Consider the following 26,790-nt stretch of genomic DNA (forward strand, 5'->3'; position numbering starts at 1 on the left):
TAACCTCACCACTTCTCCCTTCTTGATTGGGAATTAATAAAGGAACAGATTCAAGAACTCAGATGAGGATCAAAGAATAGTTTTAGCTTGAATCACTTCAGTTGCAGCTGTGAGATGCTTTGGCTTAGAAGATCTGTAAGACTCCCTTGATGGCTCCCCTCCCTGGCCCAGTTCAGACCCTGGGGCCCATTTGGGGGAAAGCTGGTTCTGCAGAGGAAGCCCTGATCACACAGTCCAGGGAAAGGTATGGAGCTCTCAGCCTGCCCGCTGGAACATGGAACATGAGAAAGAGAAGGCCTGCATGCTGGAGAGTGGGCCTTCAGGTCTGCCACAGAGCAAATGAACATGGAGTTTGAGCAGGAAATGAAAACTGGCTCCATAGGCAGGCAGGCAGGCAGGCAGGTGGGGAGATGGGCGAGGGCCCAGGCTGCCCATGGGCAGGGACCAGTCCACAACTCATCCCTAGAGAAGCCATGCCTCCATTTTCCAAACCAACTTACTTCCTCCTGCCTCTGACTCCAAACTCAGTACCCATTATGTTTATTTCTACTTACTTCTCAAGGCCTTAATAAACTCCTAGGACCTTAATAACTACCATTTGTTGAACAAGTGCCAGATACTAGGTTAAGTCCTTCACTTAAAGTATTTTATTAAACCTTCACAGGAACAACCACAGAGTAGATGCTATGATTATCACAATTTACAGATTGGGAAATCAAGCTCAAAATCAGTAATAAACTTGCCCCACGTCATGCAACTATAAATAGTGGGCTGGGATGACAGCCCAGATATGTCTGTGCCCAAAATGCTCTATTTAGACCACTGCTTAAGTGTTTAGCAAAGTGTATTCTGGGGAATGTGGTTATTCTGCACAACAAGAGTTCATGGTCAAGAAAATACAAGGATGCTGCAAATTTTATCACCTTTATGTTTGAAGAAGACTAATTACAGTGTCAGGGAGGCTAGTGGTTCATGGAACATAGTTTGGGAAACTCTGACCCTCAAGATACTGACTCTGTGTAACCAGGCAACCAGGAAGAGGGGGATAAGTTGAGTCTGTTTATTCTGAATATTCAGCAGGTTGATGGGAACGAGTATAGTGGTGATGAGAGCAACTAACATTTATTGCATCTCTACTCTGTGTTGGTGGCACTTTATAAATTTATTTAATTTTCACAATTACTACATATCAAACGTTATTATTCCCATTTTGCAGAAGAGGACACTGAGGATGGCTCATAGAATTTAGGTCCCTTGCTGAGCATCACAGAGCTAATAAATGGCAAGACTTACACATTAACCCACTCCTTGCATTCCTTAAGTTGTCTTGAACCCACCACTCCCTATTGCCTTCGCATCAGGATCTTCTTAACCCTGGTTAGTTTTCTGGATGGGTGAAACTAATTTCTAGAGAATCTGGTACATCCAAACACACTGAAGCATGGCCGTAGAACCTGAAAACTTGGAGGATCTGAAATGGGAGATCTTGGCAGCCAGAGAGCCATCAAAGGTAGAAAGAAAATGTCATGAAATTCCCTTAAATATTAATATAACTTGCCTTGACCTTTGCTTTGTTTCTGATGGATTTTATAAGCAATAAACTATCCCACATGGAAATATTTCTATAAAATGAGATTCCCATGCTTTAGGCTTAAGTGAATCATTTCAAGCACTCTAATTCCTCGGCTGATTCTTTGAACAAATGGTTACAGTGTTAGGAAGTATAATTACTAGCTCTGCCATAGAGTGCATTAGGGTGTCACTAATGACCTAAGTCCCATTTCCTGGCCCTCTCTGTTCCTACTCTCCTTACAACTTGCCATAAGCCTCACCCAGCATTTCAATTCCTTAATTTTCATTACCATTCTGAAATTCTCTTCCTGAACTTCTGCAGACCTCTCTATGGCTGTGTCTGAACAGCTACATAAGTGGCTATTTGGGTCTAGTGATATCACCAAGCTCTATTCCATTCTACAAACATGTATGGTATTTGTAGAAAGCAGGCAAAGTACTAGGCACTAAGAGGGGGTATCAGTCTGGATCTGACCAGGAAAAGAGCAACTAGAATTGATCACACACTTGATGATAGAAGAGCTTAAAAGCCAGCTGGAGACCATGGGGCAGCACAGAGATTGGACAGCAGGAAATCACTGCCACCCCAAGGCTGAGGGGACAAACATGGAACCCAGCAGCTGGGGTCACCAGGTAGAAGCTGGAACAGCAGTGGGACTATTCATTGGGAGCTGGAGTCACTGTTAGAAAGGCCACCAGAGGTAGAGAGAGAAGAGAAGAAATACCTTGGCCTCTTCCTTCCTCCCAGAGTATCCCATGGGCTAACATCAGCCAAGTGCCAGCTGCCGTGGGACCTGGGAAATGCAGCCAGCATTTTATGGCTCATTTTCTTCGAGCTCCTCTTCTGTATTCTGAAAGGCTCTTTTCCTTGAACACCAGAATTTTCTAGTACTAACATTTTAAATTAAATAATTTCCCCTCGGATGAAGATAAGCCTTGGGGACAAAATGTTTTGTTTCAGCTCAGGGGGGCTTAGTAAGGGGAGGAAATTTGTACATAGAACCCATGAAGATCATACAGGGCACCGGCATCTCAGCCTGGTGGTTGTGAGTCTGGAGGATTAGGGATGGGGCTCAGAAAGCATCAGTGACGAAACCTTCCCCACTTGCTTTCCCTCCACCCCACCCTGCCCCACCTTGCTTTGTCTAACCTCCCCACCCCCTGCCCTTGTGTAGATATAATGGGAAAAGCAGGACTCAGCATGCTCAAGTTCTAGTTCTAGGTTTATCATATTCTACTATTCTCCTAATCATAATACTCACTGGCTACCAAATATTGAGAGCATTGTGTCAATTTCACTCTATGAGGAATGCACTGCTATCATCTTCAAGTTACTAATGAGGACACTGAACCCTAGGAGATTATTTTCACAGCCAAGAGTTCACATAAATGGTGAAAGCAGGCTGTGTTTGAACTCATCCCTGCCTGACTCTAAAGCCAAACGGATCCACTCTCCGGCTTCATAGTCACCGTTATTATTGGAGGCGAGTAGCCTAAAATGTCTGAGTTGCCATAAAATTGAGGACAATCCATACTGACCTTGCAAGCTTTCCCTAAGTGGCTAGGATTCCCAAAGTAGATATAGTATAAGTGAAAATATTTTGAAAACCCTTAAGACTCTCCTGCTTTACATCCTATTATTTCCACTTCTGCTTCTAGCAGGCGCTGTCTGGTCCCTAAGTCTCTCCAAGTGGGGCTGAGCTACTATTTTTGGTCTGCCAAGCTGTTTTCATTTTTCACCAGAATGCATGCTCCATTTGGGTAATGGCAACAGATGTGACAATGGGAACAAGATTCCTACCAGCCATGCTCTAACCCAAACATCCCTAGAGCTGCTTCAGAATGCGTCTCCTCATGTCTGCTCCTGGACAGGGAAATGTGAGAACACGCAGCTCTACTCCACTGTCTTTTACTAGCCTTGATCATTTCTGGTAAGTGCTCTTGGTAATCACTTTTCCTTTCCACAGCTTGGAGTTCTGGTGTGTTGTCCATAGTCTATTAAAAAGGTTTGCAGGGAAAGAGTGATTTGATGAAGGTTAAGAAATAATTGTAAGAAAATATTTTGACATTATGTCAATACCTGTCAGCATATTATCCCCAATTTAAAGGTAATCACTAAAATGATATTGCAGTTTCCAAAATGTATTGAAATAAGATTTGTTGAGGTGTGAATAATTTAGAAATTAAGAGCCTAGAGCTAAAACTGAAGTAAACTTCTTGTTTAACCCTTTTGTAATTTCCTGCCAAAGGGCGAAGAAACCAATGGTGATTTGGGGCATGTGGATCTTGGCAAAAAAAATTGGATTCACAATCCAGAGAAAAACAAGAGGTCTTTGTCTACAAGTCAACACCATCAAGTATTGAGATACAAAGTCGAAATTTAAATCCGTGTCAAAAGGGTTCCAAAAATCTGGATGTTTGTCATTATGCGGGCAAGATATTTAGATACTTGATAAATGGCTCAATTTTCTTCTAGAATGTTGGTTTCTTGCCCAAGATCTGATTTTATGCCTCCAATGGCCTGTCAAACTTTTCTGCTTGGGTGCCCGGCCATCATCTCAAAGATCAAACCAAGCTTATCACATTTCCCTCAAAACCAATTTCCTTACTTCTATTAGTGGAAGCAGCATTTTCTCAGGCTCTGACAATGGAACTCTAGAGTTACCTTGGGCCCTTTAAGTCTCATGCCACCCTCTCACATCCAGGCCAAAAATTCCTTTCAGCCGTTCTTTAAAAATAAACATGATAACAATAGCATTCATTTTGCGTATGCCTTCTACAAGACAGGCTTCCGCTATTAGGTGCTTTTTATACATTATCTTTAACCCTCAAAACAATATTATAGGATACATAATATTAGCCCATTTAAAAGATAAGAAAACTGAGGTTTAAGGTGGAGACTGGCCCAGTCGCTCATGTAGTAAGTGCTGGAGCAGGTCTTGTCTGCTCCAAAGTGGGCAGCATCCTAGGGCCCCTCAGTGATGTTGTGAAGATCCCCCGGGTGCCCGGAAGAGAGGCCAGCACAAAGCGAGCCCACAGCAGCTGTTTGGTTTTGCTGCTCTTCGATCATTTATGCCAAATGCCCCCGTGCCTGCCTTGGTGCCCACTGCCACCATCCTTATTCTGACACTCAGAACTTCCTGCCAGGGAGCCGCTGGCCCTGGCTCCAATCTCTTCCCTCCACCCTGAAGACAGTGGCTGGATGAATCTCCTCAGACACACTTTTGTGGTTTTTGAGAAGATTATGCCCATTCTAATTCACAACGCCTTGATGGCTCCTCACTTGCCTTAGGAAAATGTTCTAATTGAGCCCGTCCTCCAAAGCCCTTTGTAATCTGCCATCTTCCATAGTCAACATCACCATTGCCCTATTGCAACTCTCCACTTCAATAAGGCACGTGTGTTTCCCAGGCTCGAGCTGGCCTCTGTGAATTGCTCAGTTTCTCCTGCTGTGAATGCCCCTTGTTCTCCACTTTAGCTTTCCACTTCACTGAGATCCAGTTCAAATGACCCATCCTCCAAGAAGCTTTCCAGGACCACCTCAGCCTACTTTAGTCAGCTTTCCCCTTCCCTAACCTCTCACGGTGCTTCTTATCTATCTCAGACATGTGGCAGTAATCAAACCCTGCCTGAGACTGTGTTGAGCAGCTTATGCCTCAACTAAAAGCAATGTGATCCAGTGGGAAAAACACATACTTCCCTTGATGATGGACCAGTGTTTCAATCCCTAATCTGCCACTAATTACCAGTGTGATTTGTCAAATTACTGGTGGTTTGGTGCCAATCTTTTCAATAACAGCTTTAATAATAGCTTTCATTTACTAAACACTGCCTGTGTGGCTATGTGACTTGAATGTGTTATCTCCTGGGAAGGTGATCATATTATTTCCATTTTAAAGAGAAAGAAACTGAGGTTTAGGGAAGATAAGTAATTTGGTAGTTTACTTAAGTCAAAAAGCTGCTAAGTATGATTGGGATTACTCTGGGAAAAAAAAAAAGAAGCTTTCATTTATCTTAAGGAGACTTTACATCTTGAAACATACTCCGTCTCATTAGCGTTCCAAATGTCTGCAATCAAATGCTACGAAGACCCCCTGGGAAGCCTCTGCCATCCGGCCACCTATTTCCTAGCCTGACTATTCCCATCCTTTCCCAGTAGGGGGCGTGGAGGAAGGAAGGAAGCTACACACAGCCTCTTCACTGGGTTTCCCTGAGCTCATACCAGGTAGCTGCAGAGAATCAAGGATCTTCAGAATTGGAAGGGCCTGATGAAATGGGGTCCCATCTCCCCCATGCTACAGATGCAGAACCTAGGGCTCAAATAAGAGAAGCAACAGGGCCAAACACATCCACCTCATAAGAGACATGCTTCCTCACTCCCAGCCTAAACTCCCTAGCACTCTCAACATGCCCCGTGACCTCCTATACACTCAGTTGAAAACCAGGCACCTTATGCATTGAGAGAGATGTCATTTCGTCCATCTCAAATCTGTTGCCATTTAATTTCATGAGGCAGGATAAATAGGAACACCCACTTGGACTTTGCGGAGCCCTTCATTACTTCATTTGCCTCTACCTTGGTCTCTCACCGCTCCACGCATCTCTGTAATATACAGCTCTAATCATCCGCATTCTGCCAGTGAGATCCAACCTCTTGCCTCTGCTCCCATCTCAATCCTGATGCCTCTAATCAGCTCCACTGCCCTTCGCTGGCCTTTCGCCCTCTCATTTATATCCTCGTTGAGATAAGACAGCTGGCCCTGGCTGCTGTATTCAAGGTGAGGATGTACCAGCGATTTATAGAATGGCATAATAATAATTCCGCATCTCGTTCTCTATCCCTTTCACACAGTCCTGTGTCTTATCACGGCTCTGACTGCCACTGGGCATGGAGCAGATGTCTTCATTGAGCTGCTCATAATGACACTGGCTGTAGATTTCTCTTTCTTTCTTTCTTTTTTTTACCTCTTTCTCTCCGTTTAACACAGGCATTGCAGTTAATGCAGAGGCCACTGGTGTGTGTGTAGAATTTAAATCGCTGCCTTCCAGTGAGCATTGGCTAGCCCTGGCATGCAATGCAGATAATTTCCTGTCAGAGAAATTCCTTAAGGCAGCTCTGATCCCCACACCACTTGAGCCCCTGGTTTAAGGGTGTTTGATATGAGAGGCCACTCTGCCACCTGAGAGCTCCTGGATTTCCAGGACAATAAGTCAGCTTTCCAAGATAAGCAGACATTGATTTGCTGAGCTATGGAGATTAGACCCTGGGAATACATGTTCTTCTCTTTCAAGGCTGTAATTGATGCCACCAAGATCAGGTCAAGATGGTGGTAGATCCTGGTCCTCTCTTAATATTTGCGACTAAATCCCAATGCTAATGGTTGCATTCTCAGATGTTTTAGCAAAGAACTCAAGTCTGTGTTCGGTGTATCACTCGCAGAGTCTGTATTGGTCAGGGTTCTCCAGAGAAACAGAACCAGCAGGATATGTGCATATGTGTGTGTATAAACATTTATTTCAAGAAACTGGCTTACACAGTTGTGGGGACTGGCAAGCCTGAAATCCACAGGGCAGGCTAGAAGGCTAGAGATTTTCAAGCAGGAACTGATGCTACAGTCTTGAGGCAAAATTTCTCATTCCTCATTCCTCAGTTTTGCTCTTATGGTCCTTCAGCTAATTAGAGGAGGCCCATGCACATTATCAAGGATAATCTCCTTCTATACAGTCAACTAAATATAGACATTAACCACCTCTACAAGATACCTTCACAGCAACACCTAGATTAGGGTGAGATTGAGTAACTGGATAGTATACCAAGATGACACATCAAACTAACCATCACAGAGTCAAAGGCAATAGGCTGGAGCCTGAGGGCCTCCTATCCAAATCTCCACCAGCCCAAGTGAGACCCCTTGCAGCCCATAAAATGTTAACCCCAGCCTTGAGCTTTCAAACAGAGCTGACCCAGAACAAGTCACAGTGCTGGTTCTGGGTATTTTCCTAGGACCACCTCAAACTTTACCCCCCTGCACCCCAGATCTTGAATTCCCTAATATTTTGGTGACACATTCAGGCTCTTTTCACTAGATCTGGGGACTTGTTTTCCCCCATGACTCTCAATAGCATGTGTATCCCAATTCGGGGTTCACTTCATTGTCTTCTTCTATCAGCCCCAACCTTGTAAATAGCTCAGTTCCACTGATTGGTCAAAGCTTCTCCAGGAGACAAGGGCTATTCAAGCAAAGAAAAGTAATTTATGAATGTGCAAGGAAGGATAGGAATTGGCCAGGCTCTAGCTGCTCAGATGGATGAAAGGGATGCAGGAAACAGTTCAGGTTTAGCGGTCAAAAAAGCCAGAGTCAAAATCCTGACACTTCCACTTACTTGCTGTGACTTTAGACACAATATTGAACCTAAGTCTTAGTTCTCCAGAGTGTTCAATAAGGACATAACCCTACTTCATAAATGTGGGGAGATAACAACACCTGCTCAGCAAATCCATGCCCAGCCCCATTTCCATGAGTGGGCCAAATGACGAGCTCTCACATTTTAAGAGTGGCTGTTCCATGTGTCTAATACTGTGTAAAAAACAACCTCAACCCTATGTTCATAGCAGAACTATTTACAATAGCCAAGACATGGAAACAACCTAAATGTCCATCGACAGATGAACAGATAAAGAAGATGTGGTACATATAGACAATGGAATACTCCTTAGCCATCAAAAAGAATGAAATAATGCCATTTGCAGCAACATGGATGGACCTAGAGATTATCGTACTAAGTGAAGTAAGTCAGAGAAAGACAAATACCATGTGATATCACTTATATGTGGAATTTAAAATATGATACAAATCAACATATCTACAAAACCAAAAGAGACTCACAGACATAGAGAACAGACTTGTGGTTGCCAAGGGGGAGGCGGATGGGGGAGGGAAGGATTGGGAGTTTGGGATTAGCAGAGGCAAACTATTATCTACAGGATGGATAAGCAACAAGGTCCTACTGTATGGCACAGGGGATATATTATATATTCAGTATCCTGTGACAAACCATAATGGAAAAGAATATATATATACATATATATATATATATATATATATATACACACACACATACATATATATGTATATACATATATATGTCACTTTGCTGTACAGAAGAAATTAACACAATATTGCAAATCAACTATACTTCAATAAAATTTTTAATAAATAAATAAATAAAAATAAAATAACAAAGCAAAAGAAAACAAAAGTCCCCAAAACACAGCAACATGAAATAAAAGCGATCATGAATCTGCAATGTGGGCAGGGTTAAGGGACAGCTTGTCTCTTCTCCATATGGCATCTGCTAGGACAGCTTGACTGGGGTTAGAGGATATGCTTCCACGATCACTCCCTCGTATGACTGACAAGTTGGTGCCCATGTTTCTCTCCCCATAAGCTCTTCTATGAGGTGGTAGGTTTCCTTGTACCATGGGATTCCAAGAGCAAGTGTTCTAAGAAATAGGAGAGGGAGCTGCCAATCTCTTAAAGTCTGGGCCCAGAAAGTAATACAGCACTACCTCTGCTGTTTTCTATTGGCCAAATAGTCACAAAGCCTGCCTGGTTTTAAGGAGAGTAGACGTAAACCATACTTCTCAATGCGAAGTGTGTCAAAGAATTTCTGACCCTGCTTAATCCACCACAGTGTTCCAGTCAAAGTGGAGGAACAGGACCAGATTAACTTCTTACTTGAACCAACTAAAAACTGGGCAAAATATACAAACCAGCATTATTCAAGACAGTGGACATACAGCAATAAAGGCCAGCAATCCCTAAGAGACAGGGAGGAAAAAAAAAAAGAAAAAGAGGTTAAGCCCTATGATTGCCCCAGTTTTCTGCCTGGGGGAAGTTTCCCAGACACAGCATAGGAAGAAAAATTCAGGCAGAGTTCAGCTTTCTCTCTTAGCTGAGGTGACAGAGCTAGGTGTCTGCAAAAGCTAAAGTGGCTAGAGATTGCAGGGCAGAATACAGGAAAAGAGAAAGCTGCATACAGAGAAGGCTCCAGATATTTACAGAACATCCCCACCAAGTATTATGCTGAATATTAATCAGGGCATGTACAGGCATACCTTGGAAATATTGCAGGTTCAGTTCCAGACCATGACAGTAAAGTGAATATTACAATTAAGCAAGCCACACAAATTTTTTGGCTTCCCATTGCATATAAAAGTTATGTTTATACTATACTGTAGTCTATTGAGTATGTAACAGCATTATCTAAAAAAACAATGTATACACCTTAATTTAAAAATACTTTATTGCTAAAAAATACTAACCATCATCTGAGCCTTTAATGAGCCAAAGCAGTAACATCAAAGATCACTGATCACAGATCACCATAACAAATATGATAATAATGAAAACATTAGAAATATTGTGAGGATTACAACGTGACACAGAGATATAAAGTGAGCCAATGCTATTGAAAAAATGGTGCTAATATACCCTAGAACAAAACTCAAAAACATTTATAGAAATGCAGCCAATAAAATCACAGCACTAGCAATGCATGTCACCCAATCAGAAATTTCCAGCTTTGCAAAGAAGCAGAAAACTACAACTCAAAAGGAGAAAAATTAATACATAAAAACTGACTCAGAAGTAACAGAGATCACAGAATTAGCAGACAAGGGCATTAAAATAGTTATGGACTGTATTCTACATGCTCAAGAAGCTTCAGGAAAAATTGAACATATTAAGTAAATATAGGGAAAGTATTAAAAAATACCAAAATCTAACATCTAGAGATGAAAAGTACAATATTGAGATGAGAAATACATTGAGTGGTGTTAATAGCAGATTAGAGGAGCTCTCAGAAGAAAATATTAGTTGAACTGAAGACATAGCAATAGAAACTATTCAAAACTAAACACAGAGAAAAAAAAATAAACAAAGCCTCCATGAACTGTGGGACAACCTTAAGCAGTCCATAAATGGACTTGATGAAAGTCCATAAATGGACTTGATTTATGGTTTTGATGAAAACCATAAATCCACACATCCAAGAAGCTCAATAAACCCCAAGCAGAAGAAACATAAAGAAAACCACTTTAAGGCACATCATAATCCAATTGCTTAAAACCAGTGATAAAAAGAAAATCTTAAAGGCAGTCAAAGAAAAACACTGTGCACAATTATTCATTGGAAACAGCAAGAAGGCAATGGAACGACATCTTTAAAATGCTGGAGGAATCCACAGTGGATAATCCTTTGTATTAGTTTCCTAGGGCTGCTCTAAAGTATACTACAAAGTAGATAACCTCTACTTGAACAAAGTAGAGGCTAGAAGTTTGAAACCAATGTGTCAGTAGGGCTGGTTCGTTCTGGAGATTCTGTGGAAGAATCTGCTCCATGCCTCTCTCCTAACTTCTGGTGGTTGCCAGCAACTCTTGGCTTATAGGTATCACTCCAATCTCTGGCTCAGTCATGACATGGCCTTCTTCCCTGGATCTCCACTGGATATTCAAATCTTTCTCTCCTTACAAAGACACCACTCATTGGATTTAGGACCTACCTTTTTCCAGTATGACCTCCTCTTACCTTACATCTTCATTGTGTCTGCAAAGACCCTATTTCCAAATAAGGTCACCTTTACAGCTAACAGCGGTTAGGACTTAAATATGTCTTGTTGGAGAACACAGTTCAACCCGTTATATTCTTTTCTGGTCTCCCAGTGAATGGAGAGGGTCCAGTGGAGCTTTTGAAAGTCCTGGGGAAGGACCGAGTCACTAGATGGAAGAAGCCTGGATCCCTGAATCATATTGTGGAAGGCCACCCTAGAAGAATGTGACTGAACTGGGACACAAGTGAAAATATATTTTCACTAAAGCATTAGTGTGATAAGCCACTAAGACTGTCATGAGGACTATTATAGGCTACCATCATGGGGATTAAGTGAGATTATGCACGGAAAGGACCTGACAAGTGAAAAATGCTAAATAAACGGTAGCATGATTATGACATTATTAAAGGGAAGAGAGAATAATGAGTCTATATTAGTTCTCAAGCTGGGCTGTCTGTGAACTTTGGGGAACACCTGGACCAGTGACAGGCTTATACTGTATTAACAAAAGACTTTGATCCCAATAAGAATAAATTATTAAGTAAAAGGGCAGAGACGGCTTTTAGGTCCCTGCAAGGCATGGCATTGCTCTCACTGTACCAAAATTCTCCTCCTGTTCCTGAAGAGTAATTGAGTTAGCCAGTTTACCTAGGTAATCATTAGGCAGAGCAGAAAGGTGATTCAAACTAAATGTCTGACCCAGTTAACTGGCAAATTCTGTTACAACAAACCCTGATACATAAAAGTCTCGGTTTCTGGCTGAGCCAGGGAGGAAATCTGATCTTCTGCTGTTTCCAAGGAAAATCAGTTTATAAAATTATTTTCTGTTTCCCATATATCTTCTGAAATAACTATAGACCAAATAACCAATTGATTTGGAGCCATTTTTCACTCTCATCCAAAACAGAGAGAGATTTCATTCCCATCCAAAAGGAAAAATGTTAAATCACATGTGAATTGCAGATATAAGCATTTAAAGACTGTTTTCCTGTTTTGTTTGTGAATAATTTTTCATTTTATGAAGGAGCCAAATATTTCAGTAGGTAAAATCAATAGCAGCCACCAGAGCGGATGTAAAATTCTCCAGGCTTAATACGGTTTCATGCATGGCTGTCGAAGCTGAATGTCTTAAGGGAACAAACAGTGAATTCCCTGCCTTAGAAGAGATGTATGAATTAGAGCCTTTTCTTTTGAAAACTAATCTGCTGTATAATGGTTCATTCATTCAACAAATATTTATTAAGCACTTATTGTATGCTACGTACTACATTAAGTGTTTGGAGTACACAAAAAATAAAAGCAGGGACCTACTCCAGGGGGAAGAGATTTTAGCAAAATAATAACTAAATTTAAAGAGGGCTTAGTAAATTTCAAGCACTGTTCTAAGCACTTTGTAATGTTGATTCATTCATTCATCACAACCTTAGGAGGTGATATAAACATGACTATTTTACAGATAAGGAAACTGAAGCACAGAGAGTTCAGATTGCTAGTCCTACAACTTAGATGGTTGTAGAGCCAAGATATGAATCCAGGCAGCCATATTCTAGAGACCCTGCTCCTCTTATGCACAGAATAAATATGCAAGTACATCATTTCACCAGTGTGACCAGAGATAAGCTCTAAGAATCTTGATGACAAGATTCTATGTCTATATCTCATTTTGATATTGTTTTTTCCCAGTTCCTAGCAGAGTTCCTAGCATGTAGCAATTATTGTTTTAATTATTGAATGAAATACTAAAATAGATTAATAGAGAAAGTAATCTGGTATACCCAAACAGGCAGCTCCTACATTTATCTGGGGAAATCCTGGAAGGCTTCACAGAGAGGGTGCTTTTGAGCTGGGTGCTTCTGGAAAGTGGAGTTAGGCATTTGATAGGTCCATCCAGGGGAAGAAAGACATTCTGGGAAGCAGGAGTAGCACGTCCAAAGGCAGAGAGGCAGGCGAAGCACGGACAATTAAGGGAATTATAGTTTACAATTATTAGAGAGAAGGGTAACAGATGATTCATGCAATGTCAGTCTTTTTCCTAAGCAATAAGTGTTTCTCAGACAACTTCCTGAAGGCTCTAAAAAAGAGAGTTGTTGGGAATTCCCTGGCGGTCCAGTGGTTAGGACGCTGTGCTTCCACTGCAGGAGGCAAGGGTTTGATCCCTGGTCGGGGAAATAAGATCCTGCATGCTGCGAGGAGGATGACCAAAAAATAATAATAATAATATTAATTAATTAATTAAAATTTTAAAAATTAAAAAAAAAGAATTGGTGCTTTTTTTCTTCATTCTTGGGAAAAAAATCAGTTTCTTGGGGGGTATGTTTTCCTAAAGATGCTGCTTTTAAACTAAACTTTTAGGTCAGTGCTTTCTAACATGTCCCTGGAGACGAGCTGGGCCAGGGCCGCCAGCCTCCCCTAGATCTGAGAGTCAGCATTTTGGTCCACCAGGAATTCTAGGTCAAGGCCTCCCAATGGGAAGCTCTTTCTGAGGTGGAAAAAGTCACCCAAACTTTGGCAAAAGTTGTCGTACGTGTGAAATTCCATCCATGGAGGTGTCAGGAAAGAAATGAAGAGAGACCATCACTATACTCTTGCTTTCTGTAGACCAAGTTGGTGTCTGAATTTGCAAATCACTTAAGGGTCTGAGCTGAGAAGGGCAGGGAACCAGTGGTTATGGGAAAGTGACTTAACAAAAGCAGCAACAAGAGAAAGAGGTTTGGAAACTTGCCAAGGTAGGAGAGAATGAACTGAACCCCAAACAGAAGGTCCTGCCACCATCTCCAATCCATGCAAAAAATAAAGTCAAGAGAGTCTTGAATCCTCCTCTCTTAATTACTTTCTTCTAACTTCCTTGATTTTGGTGCTGCCCAGAGTCCATGGTTACCTGATGGATTCTGTGCTCTGCTCAAGGAAACCATGCTGTGCTCAACCAGCTTCCTAACTCTTGTTATTCTCATCTGCTCAGACGATTTGGGTTCCAGAACCTGACTTCTTGTTCATGGGGGTGTTTTGTTCCCCTTATATAACCAAGGAGCCAAGGGCATTGCTAATGTCTGATATCTGAGTTTCTAGAAGGATTCAGACAAAGAAAATACTTATTCTTCATGAACATTCCCAGCCAAGCGTTCGATCAGAAAGCATATATTAAGCACCTATGACTTACTAGGTTCAGAGTATCAGGATAAATACTGTGGTTATATAAAATGGTTACAGACAATTTTTAATTCCTTCCAAGAATATATGTTCAACTTGGAGTTGATTGATAGAAAAAGAAAGGAGAGAAGGAAGGAGGGAAGGAATGAAGGAAGGAAGGGAGGGAAGAAGGAAAGAAGGAAGGAAAGGAGGGAGGGAGGGACGGAAGGAAAGGAAAAAAATAAAGAAAAGCATGTAATTTAATAGGTGTTTCCCATATCACCAGCTTAGAACTAACATCAGGGTATTCATTTATTTCAGCACAATTGTTTGGTATCTCAGTCCCTGTAAATTTTTTTTTCTCTGAATCAAAATAGGGAAATTATTATAGAGATGTTTCTTCCTGTCCTGTGTGGTCTCTCATTCCCAGATCACTACGATACTGCCCCTTGCTTCCTGAAGAATCTATGGGCCTCACGGAAACATCCCTGCCTTACTCCAAGAATCCGTCAACAGCCTGAAGAGTCTACCTGCTGCCCCTTCCATGACTGCATCTGTGCCCCATGGACAGCCAACCCTTCCTAGACCTCCCTACCTTGGGCAGAGCTTCGGCATGAGCAGGACCTGGAAGAAACCAGTGCCTTCTTAAGTCAGAAGCAGGAAGAGGCTTGTCCCACCACCACTTGGGGACACTTGTTCAACTGATGCTCAATTCAAGGGACCAGGGAAGTCTACCTCTGGACCTCTTGCTTCTCCTTCCTTTCTCCCTGTATATCCATGGGAAGCCCTCTGTACCAGGTCACCAGGAAGGAGCCATTCCCCCTGCTCTGGGCTGGAGGAAGGTGTTTTCTCACAGGTAGCTTTTGTTCTCTGGCTGATGCTTGGTCCTACATCTTGGTCCCTTTTTCTTCCCTCTGCCACAGTCATTCCAAGATGATTGGCTTCCAGTGTCTATTCCCCCATCCAAACCTTTCTGATTCCCACCCGCAGATTTTCCTTTTACTTGGAGCTAAGGGGAGATGCTACACATAGCAAGAAATGCTACAAGGCACCATATGTTAAATGGCAAACCCACCGAAGAGGATTTAAGATCTACAGGCATTTAAGGATGTAAGAATCATTGTGAATGTGGGAGGCCCTGAACTGTAGGACTCAGCCTGGGTCATGAAGGATGAGTAACATTCAGATAAGTGCATAAAAGGAGAGACATTCTTGAGGGTGTGGACACTGAGCAAAAACAGGAAAAAAAGAGCAAGATAGAATACCAGCACAAGCCAGGGCAAGACTGCTCTAGATGCTTTCAGGGGAAAATAAGAAGCTGGACCCATTATTCATTCATCAGGGCCCTTCTCCAATGCCAGGCTCTCTATGAAGCCTTTCCCGGAACCCTCAAACACAAGGATACTGTTACTGTGAAATCTCTTTTGCTCACCTAGTGATGTTTCAATGCATTTTAATTTGTGACCATTTTTCTCATCATTTTTACCTCATTACTATCTTCTTCAGGTGCTATGGCATCTTGAGCTTTGTGGAAATATTAATATCTTAAGACCTATAATGTATGCATATCATATAGCACACAATTAGGGTAGCCATATGCTTTATCTTCCAAACTAGGATACTTTGGGGAGTAAAAGGAGATCAACCAATAATTACTCCAAGACAACCTGGCATTAACCAATATTGTCCCAGGCTGATGAGTTAAAGGCTGACCATCGATTAAGGGATGCAAAAGGGTTTTGTGTTGAAGTTGGTTGAGAAGGCTGTCTTATGGTGGCTCTTGTGCAGCCTCAATATTTCTATCCAAGGCAGCTACTCTCCACTGAGCATCCAGACTTTTCTACTAGCAGAAGGAAGATATATTCTTTCAATAGCATATTTATTTTATAAACAAGCAATAACCACATTTTTCCTATCTGCCAGACACTATAAAATGCAGACAGTGCATGAGTAAAAAAGCATGGCTGTTTGTCTTCTGAGAGCTCATAGTCTAGAAAGAGTCCATTTATTCATTCACTCACCCATTCATTCATTTAAAATGTTTATTAAAAGCCTATCAGGCATCAGGTCAGGAACAACTGCCCCAGTCCTTGCCCTGATGGAGCTCCCAGATTGTAATCCAGGCAGCAGACTGAGAACAGATGATTAATAAAGTTATTTATGAGCTACAATGTTGGCCCAAAGGAAAGAGGTAGCAATTATGCTTGGATGAGTTAGTGGGACTTTACAGAGAAGAAAAAAAACAAAGATGTAATCACCAGGCAAAAGAGGAGGGAAAGATAGTTTAGAAAGAGGAAATAGCAGAAGCAAAAGTTTGAGGCAGGAAACAGCAAGGTCAGACATGAGAGTGGAGAGTAAGTGAGGGCTGAACCACAGTGGGACCTAGGGGCCAAGCTTAGTACTTTAGATATGACCCATTAGTCAATCAGAGGTCAAGGAAACAGCATCAGGGCCGTGCCATGACTGTGTATGTATTTTATTTATTTTCTGAATTTTATTTATCTATTTTGTAATATACATTTCAGTTTATATATGTGAATCCCAATCTCCCAATTCATACCACCACCACCCCCACCCCCTGCTGCTTTCCCCACTTGGTTTCCATACATTTGTTCTCTACATCTGTTTTTCTATTTCTGCCTTGCAAACCAGTTCATCTGTACCATTTTTCTAGACTTCACATATATGCATTAACATACGATATTTGTTTTTCTCTTTCTGACATACTTCAATCTGTAATGACAGTCTCTAGTTCCATCCACGTCTCTACAAATGACTCAATTTTGTTCCTTTTTATGGCTGAGTAATATTCCATTGTATGTATGTACCACATCTTCTTTATCCATTCATCTGTCTGTCGATGGGTACTTAGGTTGCTTCCATGAGGTGGCTATTGTAAATGTGCTGCAATGAACATTGGGGTGCATGTGTCTTGCTGAATTATGGTTTTCTCTGGGTATATGCCCAGTAGTGGGATTGCTGGGTCATATGGTAATTCTATTTTTAGTTTTCTAAGGAACCTCCATACTGTTCTCCATAGTGGATGTATCAGTTTACATTCCCACCAACCGTGCAAGACTTTTCTGCACACCCTCTCCAGCATTTGTTCTTTGTAGATTTTCTGATGATGCCCATTCTAACCAGTGTGAGGTGATACCTCATGGTAGTTTTGATTTGCATTTCTCTAATAATTAGCAACGTTGAGCAGCTTTTTGGCCACCTGTATGTCTTCTTTGGAGAAATGTCTATTTAGCTCTTCCTCTCATTTTTTGATTGGGTTGTTTGTTTTTTTAATATTGAGCTGCGTGGGCTGTTTATATATTTTGGAGATTAATCTTTTGTCCATTGATTCATTTGCAAGTATTTTCTCCCATTCTGAGGATTGTCTTTTCATCTTGTTTGTAGTTTCCTTTGCTGTGCAAAAGCTTTTAAGTTTCATTAGGTCCCATTTGTTAATTTTTGTTTTTATTTCCATTACTCTAGGAGGTAGGTCAAAAAAGATCTTGCTGTGACTTATGTCAAAGAGTTTTCTTCCTATGTTTTCCTCTAAGAGTTTTATAGTGTCTGGTCTTTAATCCAATTAGGTCTTTAATCCATTTTGAGTTTATTTTTGTGTATGGTGTTCGCGAGTGTTCTAATTACATTCTTCTACATGTAGCTGTGAAGAGACTGTCTTTTCTCCATTGTATATCCTTGCCTCCTTCATCATAAATTAGTTGACCACAGGTGCGAGGGCTTATCTCTGGGTTTTCTATCCTGTCCCACTGATCTATATTTCTGTTTCTGTGCCAGTACCATATTGTCTTCATTACTGTAGCTTTGTAGTACAGTCTGAAGTCAGGGAGTCTGATTACTACAGCTCCGTTTTTTACCCTCAAGATTGCTTTGGCTATTCAGGGTCTTTGGTGTCGCCATACAAATTTTAAGTTTTTTGTTCTAGCTCTGTAAGAAATGCCATTGGTAATCTGAAACGGATTGCCTTGAATCTGTAGATAGCTTTGGGTAGTATAGTCATTTTCACAATATTGATTCTTCCAATCCAAGAACATGGTATATCTTTCCATCTGTTTGTGTCATCTTTGATTTCTTTCATCAGCATCTTCTAGTTTTCTGAGTACAGGTCTCTTACCTCCTTAGGTAGGTTTATTCCTAGGTATTTTATTCTTTATGGTGCAGAATGGGATTGTTTCCTTAATTTCTCTTTCTGATCTTTCATTGTTAGTGTATAGGAATGCAAGCGATTTCTGCATTAATTCTGTATCCTGCAACTTTACCAAAGTCATTGATTAGCTCTAGCAGTTTTCTGGTGGCATCTTTAGGATTCGTTATGCATAGTATCATGTCATCTTAAAACAGTGACTGCATTACTTCTTCTTTTTCAATTTGTATTCCTTTTATTCCTTTTTCTTCTCTGATTACCACGGCTAGGACTTCCAATACTATGTTGAATAATAGTGGTGAGAGTGGACATTCTTGTCTTGTTTCTGATCTTAGGGGAAATGCTTTCAGTTTTTCACCACTGAGACTGATGTTTGCTGTGGGTTTGTCATATATGGCCTTTATTATGTTGAGGTAGGTTCTCTCTATGTCCACTTTCTGGAGAGTTTTTATCATAAATGGGTGTTGAATTTTGTCAAAAGCTTTTTCTGCATCTATTGAGATGATATATGGTATTTATTCTTCAGTTTGTTAATATGGTGAATCACATTGATTGATTTGCGTATACTGAAGAATCCTTGTATGCCTGGGATAAATCCCAATTGATCATGGTGTATGATCCTTTTAATGTGTTGCTGGATTGTGTTTGTTAGTAGTTTGTTGAGGATTTTTGCATCTATATTCATCAGTGATATTAGTCAGTAATTTTCTTTTTTTTTGTAGTATCTTTGAATGGTTTTGGTATCATGGTGATGGTGGCCTTATAGAATGAGTTTGGGAGTGTTCCTTCCTTTGCAATTTTTTGGAAGAGCTTGAGAAGGATGGGTGTTAGCTCTTCTCTAAATGTTTGATAGAATTCACCTGTGAAGCCATCTGGTCCTGGACTTCTGTTTGTTGGAAGATTTTTAATCACAGGTTCAATTTCATTACTTGTCATTGCTCTGTTCATATTTTCTATTTCTTCCTGGTTCAGTCTTGGAAGGTTAAACCTTTCTAAGAATTTGTCCATTTCTTCCAGGTTGTCCATTTTATTGGCATAGATTTTCTTGTAGTAGTCTCTTAGGATGCTTTGTACTTCTGTGGTGTCCATTGTAACTTCTCCTTTTTCATTTCTAATTTTATTGATTTGAGTCCTCTCTCTCTTTTTCTTGATGAGTCTGGCTAAAGGTTTATCAATTTTGTTTATCTTCTCAAAGAACTAGCTTTTAGTTTTTTCATCTTTGCTATTGTTTCCTTTGTTTCTATTTCATTTATTTCTGCTCTGATCTTTATGACTTCTTTCCTTCTACTAACTTTGGGTTTTGTTTGTTCTTCTCTCATTCCTTTAGGTGTATGGTTAGACTGTTTATTTGAAATTTTTCTTGTTTCTTGTACTGCTATAAAATTCCCTCTTAGAACTGCTTTTGCTGCATCCCATAGGTTTTGGATCATTGTGTTTTCATTGTCATTTGTCTCTAGGTATTTTTTGATTTCCTCAGTGATCTCTTGGTTATTTAGTAACATATTGTTTAGCCTCTATGAGTTTGTGTTTTTTACGTTTTTTTCCCTGTAATTTATTTCTAATCTCATAGTGTTGTGGTCGGAAAAGATGCTTGATATGATTTTAATTTTCTTAAATTTACCGAGGCTTGATCTGTGACCCAGGATGTGATCTATCCTGGAGAATGTTCCATGTGCACTTGAGAAGAAAGTGTAATCTACTGTTTTGGGATGGAATGTCCTATAAATAGCAATTAAGTCTATCTGGTCTATTGTGTCATTTAAAGTTTGTGTTTCCTTATTAATTTTCTGTCTGGATCATCTGTTCATTGGTGTAAGTGAGGTGTTAAAGTCCCCCACTATTATTGTGTTACTGTTGATTTCCTCTTTTATAACTGTAAGCATTTACCTCATGTACTCAGGTGCATATATATTTATAATTGTTATATCTTCTTCTTGGATTGATCCCTTGTTCATTACGTGGTGTCCTTCCTTGTCTCTTGTAACATTCTTTATTTTAAAGTCTATTTTACCTGATATGAGTATTGCTACTCCAGCTTTCTTCTGATTTCCATTTGCATGGAATATCTTTTTCCATCCCCTCACTTTCAGTCTTTATGTGTCCCTAGGTCTGAAGTGGGTCTCTTGTAGACAGCATACACATGGGTCTTGTTTTTGTATCCATTCAGCACGCCTGTGTCTTTTGGTTGGAGCATTTAATCCATTCACATTTAAGGTAATTATCAATATGTACATTCCTATGACCATTTTCTTAATTGTTTTGGGTTTGTTTTTGTAGCTCCTTTCCCTCTCTTGTGTTTCCCACTTAGACAAGTTCCTTTAGCATTTGTTGTAGAGCTGGTTTGGTGGTGCTGAATTCTCTTAGCTTTTGCTTGCCTGTAAAGCTTTTGATTTCTTCATCAAATCTGAATGAGACCCTTGCTGGTTAGAGTAATCATTGTTGTAGCTTCTTCCCTTTCATCACTTTAAATATATCATGCCACTCCCTTCTGGTTTGTAGAGTTTCTGCTGAGAAATCAGCTGTTAAACTTATGGGAGTTCCCTTGTATGTTACTTGTCGTTTTTCCCTTGTTGCTTTTAATAATTTTTCTTTGTCTTTAATTTTTTTCAATTTGATTACTATGTATCTCAGCACGTTTCTCCTTGGTCTATCCTGCCTGAGATTCTCTGCACTTCCTGGACCTGGGTGGCTATTTCCTCTCCCATGTTAGGGAACTTTTCGACTATAATCTCTTCAAATATTTTCTCGGGTCCTTTCTCTCTCTCTTCTCCTTCTGGGACCACTATAATGCAAATGTTGGTGTATTTAATGTTGTCCCAGAGGTCCCTTAGGCTGTCTTCATTTCTTTTCATTCTTTTTTATTTATTCTGTTTTGCGGCAGTAAATTCCACCATTCTGTCTTCCAGGTCACTTATCCGTTCTCTGCCTCAGTTATTCTGCTATTGATTCCTTCTAGTGTATTTTTCATTTCAGTTATTGTATTGTTCATCTCTGTTTGTTTGTTCTTTAATTCTTCTAGTTGTTTGTTCTTTAATTCTTCTAGGTCTTTGTTGAACATTTCTTGTATCTCAATTTTCGCCTCCATTCTTTTTCCAAGGTCCTGGATCATCTTCACTATCATTATGCTGAAATGGTTTTCTGGAAGGTTGCCTATCTCCACTTCATTTACTTGTTTTCTGGGGTTTTATCTTGTTCCTTCATCTGATACATAGTCCTTTGCCTTTTCATTTTTTCTCTTTCTGTGAATGTGGTTTTCGTTCCACAGGCTGCAGGACTGTAGTTCTTCTTGCTTCTGCTGTCTGCCCTCTGGTGGATGAGGCTATCCAAGAGGCTTGTGCAAGCTTCCTGATGGGAGGGACTGGTGGTAGGTAGAGCTGGGTGTTGCTCTGGTGGGCAGAGCTCAGTAAAACTTTAATCAGCTTGTCTCTGATGGGTGGAGCTGAGTTCCCTCCCTGTTGGTTATTTGGCCTGAGGCAACCCAGCACTGGAGCCCACAGGCTCTTTGACTCTGGGAGGGCTCACACCAAGGAGTACTTCCCAGAACTTCTGCTGCCAGTGTCCTTGTCCCCGTGGTGAGCCACAGCCACACCCTGCCTCTGCAGGAGGAGACCCTCCAACACTAGTAGGTAGGTCTGGTTCAGTCTCCCATGGGGTCACCACTCCTTCCCCCTGGGTCCCGATGTGCACACTACCCTGTGTATGCCCTCCAAGAGTGGAGTCTCTTGTTTCCCCCAGTCCTGCCGAAATCCTGCAATCAAATCTCACCAGCCTTCAAAGTCTGACTCTCTGGGAATTCCTCCTCCCGTTACCGGATGCCCAGGTTGGGAAGCCCGACTTGGGACCCAGAACCCTCACACCAGTTGGTGGACTTCTGTGGTATAACTGATCTGTTTGTGAGTCACCCAGCCAGCAGTTATGGGACTTGATTTTACTGTGATTGCACCTCTTCTACCATCCCACTGCGGCCTCTCCTCTGTCTTTGGATGTGGGGCATCCTCTTTGGTGAGCTCCAGTGTCTTTCTGTCGATGATTGCTCAGCAGTTAGTTGTGATTCCGGTGCTCTCGCAAGAGGGAGTGAGCTCACATCCTTCTACTCCACCATCTTGAACCAATCTCTGTGTATGTATTTTAGATAGATTATTGTTTTGAGGGACAAAACTCTTCTAAGAGTTAATTTGCAGGAATTCAATGTGGACAGTAGCCCATGACATACACTACCTGCCCTTCCTTGCTTAGTCTAGGTTCCTGGATGCAGCATATGTCCACAGACTCTCCCTGTACCTGGAGGAACATCATTATTTTCCAAGATGCCCTCTCCTAGATGCAAGGGGTGTTTCCACAAACAAATGCCCAATTGTGCTCAGAGCCCTAATATGTAGAACCTAAAGATTCTAAGAAAGTCCCCCAAATAAGCCTACCTGTAGGAGTGGAGAGGAACCTTCATGAAACAAAGTCTTGTTAGCTGTTGTGATTCCCCAGAATTGCTGACAGCTGAATTGTTATGTAGATGTGAGCTCCCATGACCAGGGACTATACAGCCTCATGAAAATAGCATCATTACAAGATCTGATTTTACTTCTATGCCCGTTTTGCAGTCACCTAGAGTGATGATGTCTGTCTTGGCCAGAGGGGCATGGATGAGAGTTATTCTCAAGGTCAAACAATCTGCTAGTGGCCACTGGTCTTATCCCCTTATCCCCACATCTACTTCGTGCACCAGACTGGTCTCATTTCCTCTCTCATGAGGCAGCTTGTACTGCCCAGATCTAACTTTTGATCTTAGACCTAAGGCTCTGAGTTCTTAAATCTACAGTATTTGCTTAATTCATAAGGACTATGCAAGGAATGAAAATTAGGCCATTTCCCCTGTGCTCCCAAATGACCCTGATGCCTCATGCTGTAACAGGATAATTCTGGACTAGTTTTTCAAAGACTGAGAATTCCTTTTTCTAATGTTTTTCACAAAGAATTAAACTCCAGTAGGGACTTCAGTTAATCTGCTAGAAATTATCTAACCATCTCTATCTGGCTCTTTCCACTCTCACCCTCCTTTTTATAAAATTCTTTTTTTAAGAATTGTGACAGGTCATGACAACAGAGATATCACACTATCTTAGCAAAGGGTATCTCAGCTTCAAAAGCTTATAATTCACTTCTTTTATTTTCTAAGTTTGCCTGTGTTTTCCTGTGTTGCCCTGAGGTGACGGATTTATTCATTGATTCACTCACTCATTCACTCAAAAATAAATGTATTAAATGCCACTATATGCTAAGCATTGATTTTTAGTTCTGGGCATATTATGGAAGACAAAAAGCAATGTTCTTCATAGGACTTATTTTCTAGAGCAGGTGTCAGCAAACTATGGCCTGTGGACCAAATCTATCCCATGGTCTGTCTTTATAAATATAGTTTTAGTGGAACACAGCCACACTGATCCAGCGTACCAAATGTCTATGGAGCTGAGTAGTTGTATGGCCTGCAAAGCCTAAAATATATCTGGCCTGTTCAGGGAAACTTTTCTAAGCGTAGCTCTAGCAGACAAGTTAGACAGGTAATAAACAGGTAAAAAATATAAGATCAAGTATTTGTGAACCCTATAAAAATAAAGTGAGGTTGGACGATTGAGGATTATGATGTAGCTTGCACGAGGAAAACTAGTTCAGATAAGCTGGTCAGAGAAGTTCTCTGAGGGAGCAGCATCAAGGCCAAGACTAAAGGATGGGAGAAGAAAGACAAAGTGTTATCTGAGGGAACAGAGAGTGCAGATGCCCTGAGAAACAGAGTTAGCTTATTCTATTTGTAAATTCTAGTTAGCAAACTCCAGTCGGAATGGAGAGGGGCTAAGGAGGAAGAAGAAATATACATAATATAATACAACAAAGTTGTATTGCATTGTATGTATTTCCTTTTTCTGGCCTTGATAATGGTGGACTCCTGAAGATGGGAATATCCAGGAAAACAAATCGCAACAGTTCTTGGACCATCATTGCTCTTTTTGCACAGCTTCCATTTATAGACAGTTTCTTCTTATCTTTGTATCATTTGACAAACTACAAAGGATGGAAAATGTGAGAGAGAAGCACTAAGTGGACCACACTTCCAACATGGCCATGATAAAATGGCTCATGTGGACGACATGTCACCCCAGTTCCTCTACCCGCCATCAACATGACTTAAGATATAAGACACTTTAGTGTGTGTTGTGAAGAGAGGGTGGATTTGGGTGTCAAGCAGATGCTTTCCAGGCTGACGAGCCATTTACCTTCTCTGAGTCACAATTTTCTAATCTAGAAAATGCAGTTAATAATGCCAACCTTTGAGGATTTTTATAAAGAATAAATGGCATAATGCATGCGAAAGTGACTGGCTGGGTTCCTGGATGCTTCCTGCGTATGATTTTCCCACTCTCACCCCTCTTCCCGTCCTCCTTCACCAGGGGCACAGCACAGTTTGTGTTGATTCATGACCTAACAACTCTGGCTCCTTATGATCTTTTATCAGTCTGTCAAGCATCCCCAGAGGCAGCACTGCCTGCCTTCAGTGTAAGGGGAGTGTTGACATGAGAGATGAGCACTGCCAGCTCACACATCTTGCTGATACCCAGGAGGAGGCAATGGATTAGCCTTTGAGTACAAACATTTCACTTCTCCCTCTAGAGGCTTCTCTGCCTGAGCCCACCCAGCCTGCTTCTAGACAATGCAAAAATCACCACCCAATCTGGTTAAGTTGGAACAAAAGAGTCTTTTGACGGAAATTGATCAATTATTTAACATTATTCAGGCCTCGGTGAATCCTGAACCAGGAACCTCAGCATCGTTTAGGAGGTGGTTAGAAATGCAGAATCTCAGGTCACACCTCTGACCCACTGACTCAGAATCTTCATGTTCACAAGATCCTCACGTGACCTATATGCACATTAAAGTATGAAGACCACTGGGACAGACCAGGGTTTCTTTATTCAGCTTTTATACAGATGTCTCAACCACATCCCCAGAGAGTGTTTTCCCTGGTCTGGAATTTTTTACAAGCTTCATGGATGATTCTCATGTGCAGTCAGGGTCAAGAACTACTAGACTACAAACTGCTCATCTAGGCTGACACTCTCTGAAGTCTCAGCAATGTTCACAGTCAGACCCCAAATCCCAGAGTGAATGCCTAACAGAGTTGGGATTAGATATGTAGCCTCCAAATGCCCAGTCTACATTCATTACTCTGTAACCCATTGTTCTTTCCTGGGCAGATGCATAAGGAGGTAAGTTCACTCATATGATGATATGTTAATTTATTATGACAGACAGTTTCAGAATTTCTAATCCTAATCCATTGAATCTACCCAAATCAAACTCTCAAAAAAAGCTATCTTGCAATACTTGTTTTCAAGAATATAGTGAGCACAGATGATTTCATGAAGTATCTTCACCATATCTTTCCCTCTGAATAAATGTTGATGCCCAGTTCTTCCTACAATATTCTGTGTACTAAACTAATGCTCTCCTTTCTTCCTCTGATATCCACCTTTCTCTGCTGGTTTAACTTTTAGATTCAATCCATCTTCAAAGCCCCAAACCAAAAATAGACACTTTTTAATGACCTTTTCTCTGATTCCTCTAAAAATGGACTTTTCCTTCCTGAAAATATCCCTGTTGGATCATATGAACCTCTATGAAAGAGAATGGCTGAGGTGGTGCTCCAAAAATAATCCAAGTGCCCCATCTCTACATTCTCCAACTTACTTGCAGCTAGCTTGGGATTGTGCGAATGGTTCATGCCAACAGACGTGAGAAGAAGTTTTCTGTGCCACTTCTTGGCTGAGGCATTTAAGAGGAAGCATGCTAGCTCCATTTCTTTCTCCATTTAAGTAGAAAACTTGGAAGCCACATGTTTATATGGTAGTGTCACAAAGTGAAGAGAACCTAGATCCCTGTGCCATCAGATTGTGGACAGCCCCCAACCACTCACATTGGGCATAAAATTATTGTGCTAAGCCACTAAGACTGGGGTAGTGAGTCGTGGGTAACAGCAGCTGGCATTGCTAAACCTAACAAGAAGTCCATGACATTAATGCATATCAAACTTTAATGTGAATATGAATCACCTGGGGTTCTTGCTAAAATGTTAAAATTCAGCAGATGTGGGGAGGGACCTAAGATTCTGCCTTTCTTACAATCTTCTGATGCTATCAACGATGCTGGTCTTTGGGCAACAATTTAGTAGCAAGACTTTCTCCATTGCTCTACAGTACTTGCTCTTTCTCTCTCCAACTAGACCATAAGCTCTTGTTGGCATGTACCAGCATCCCTGCCACAAATATATGCAAGAA

Source organism: Neophocaena asiaeorientalis, unplaced genomic scaffold (assembly GCF_003031525.2).
Source record: "Neophocaena asiaeorientalis asiaeorientalis breed wild unplaced genomic scaffold, Neophocaena_asiaeorientalis_V1.1 scaffold442, whole genome shotgun sequence".
Lineage (NCBI taxonomy): Eukaryota > Metazoa > Chordata > Mammalia > Artiodactyla > Phocoenidae > Neophocaena > Neophocaena asiaeorientalis.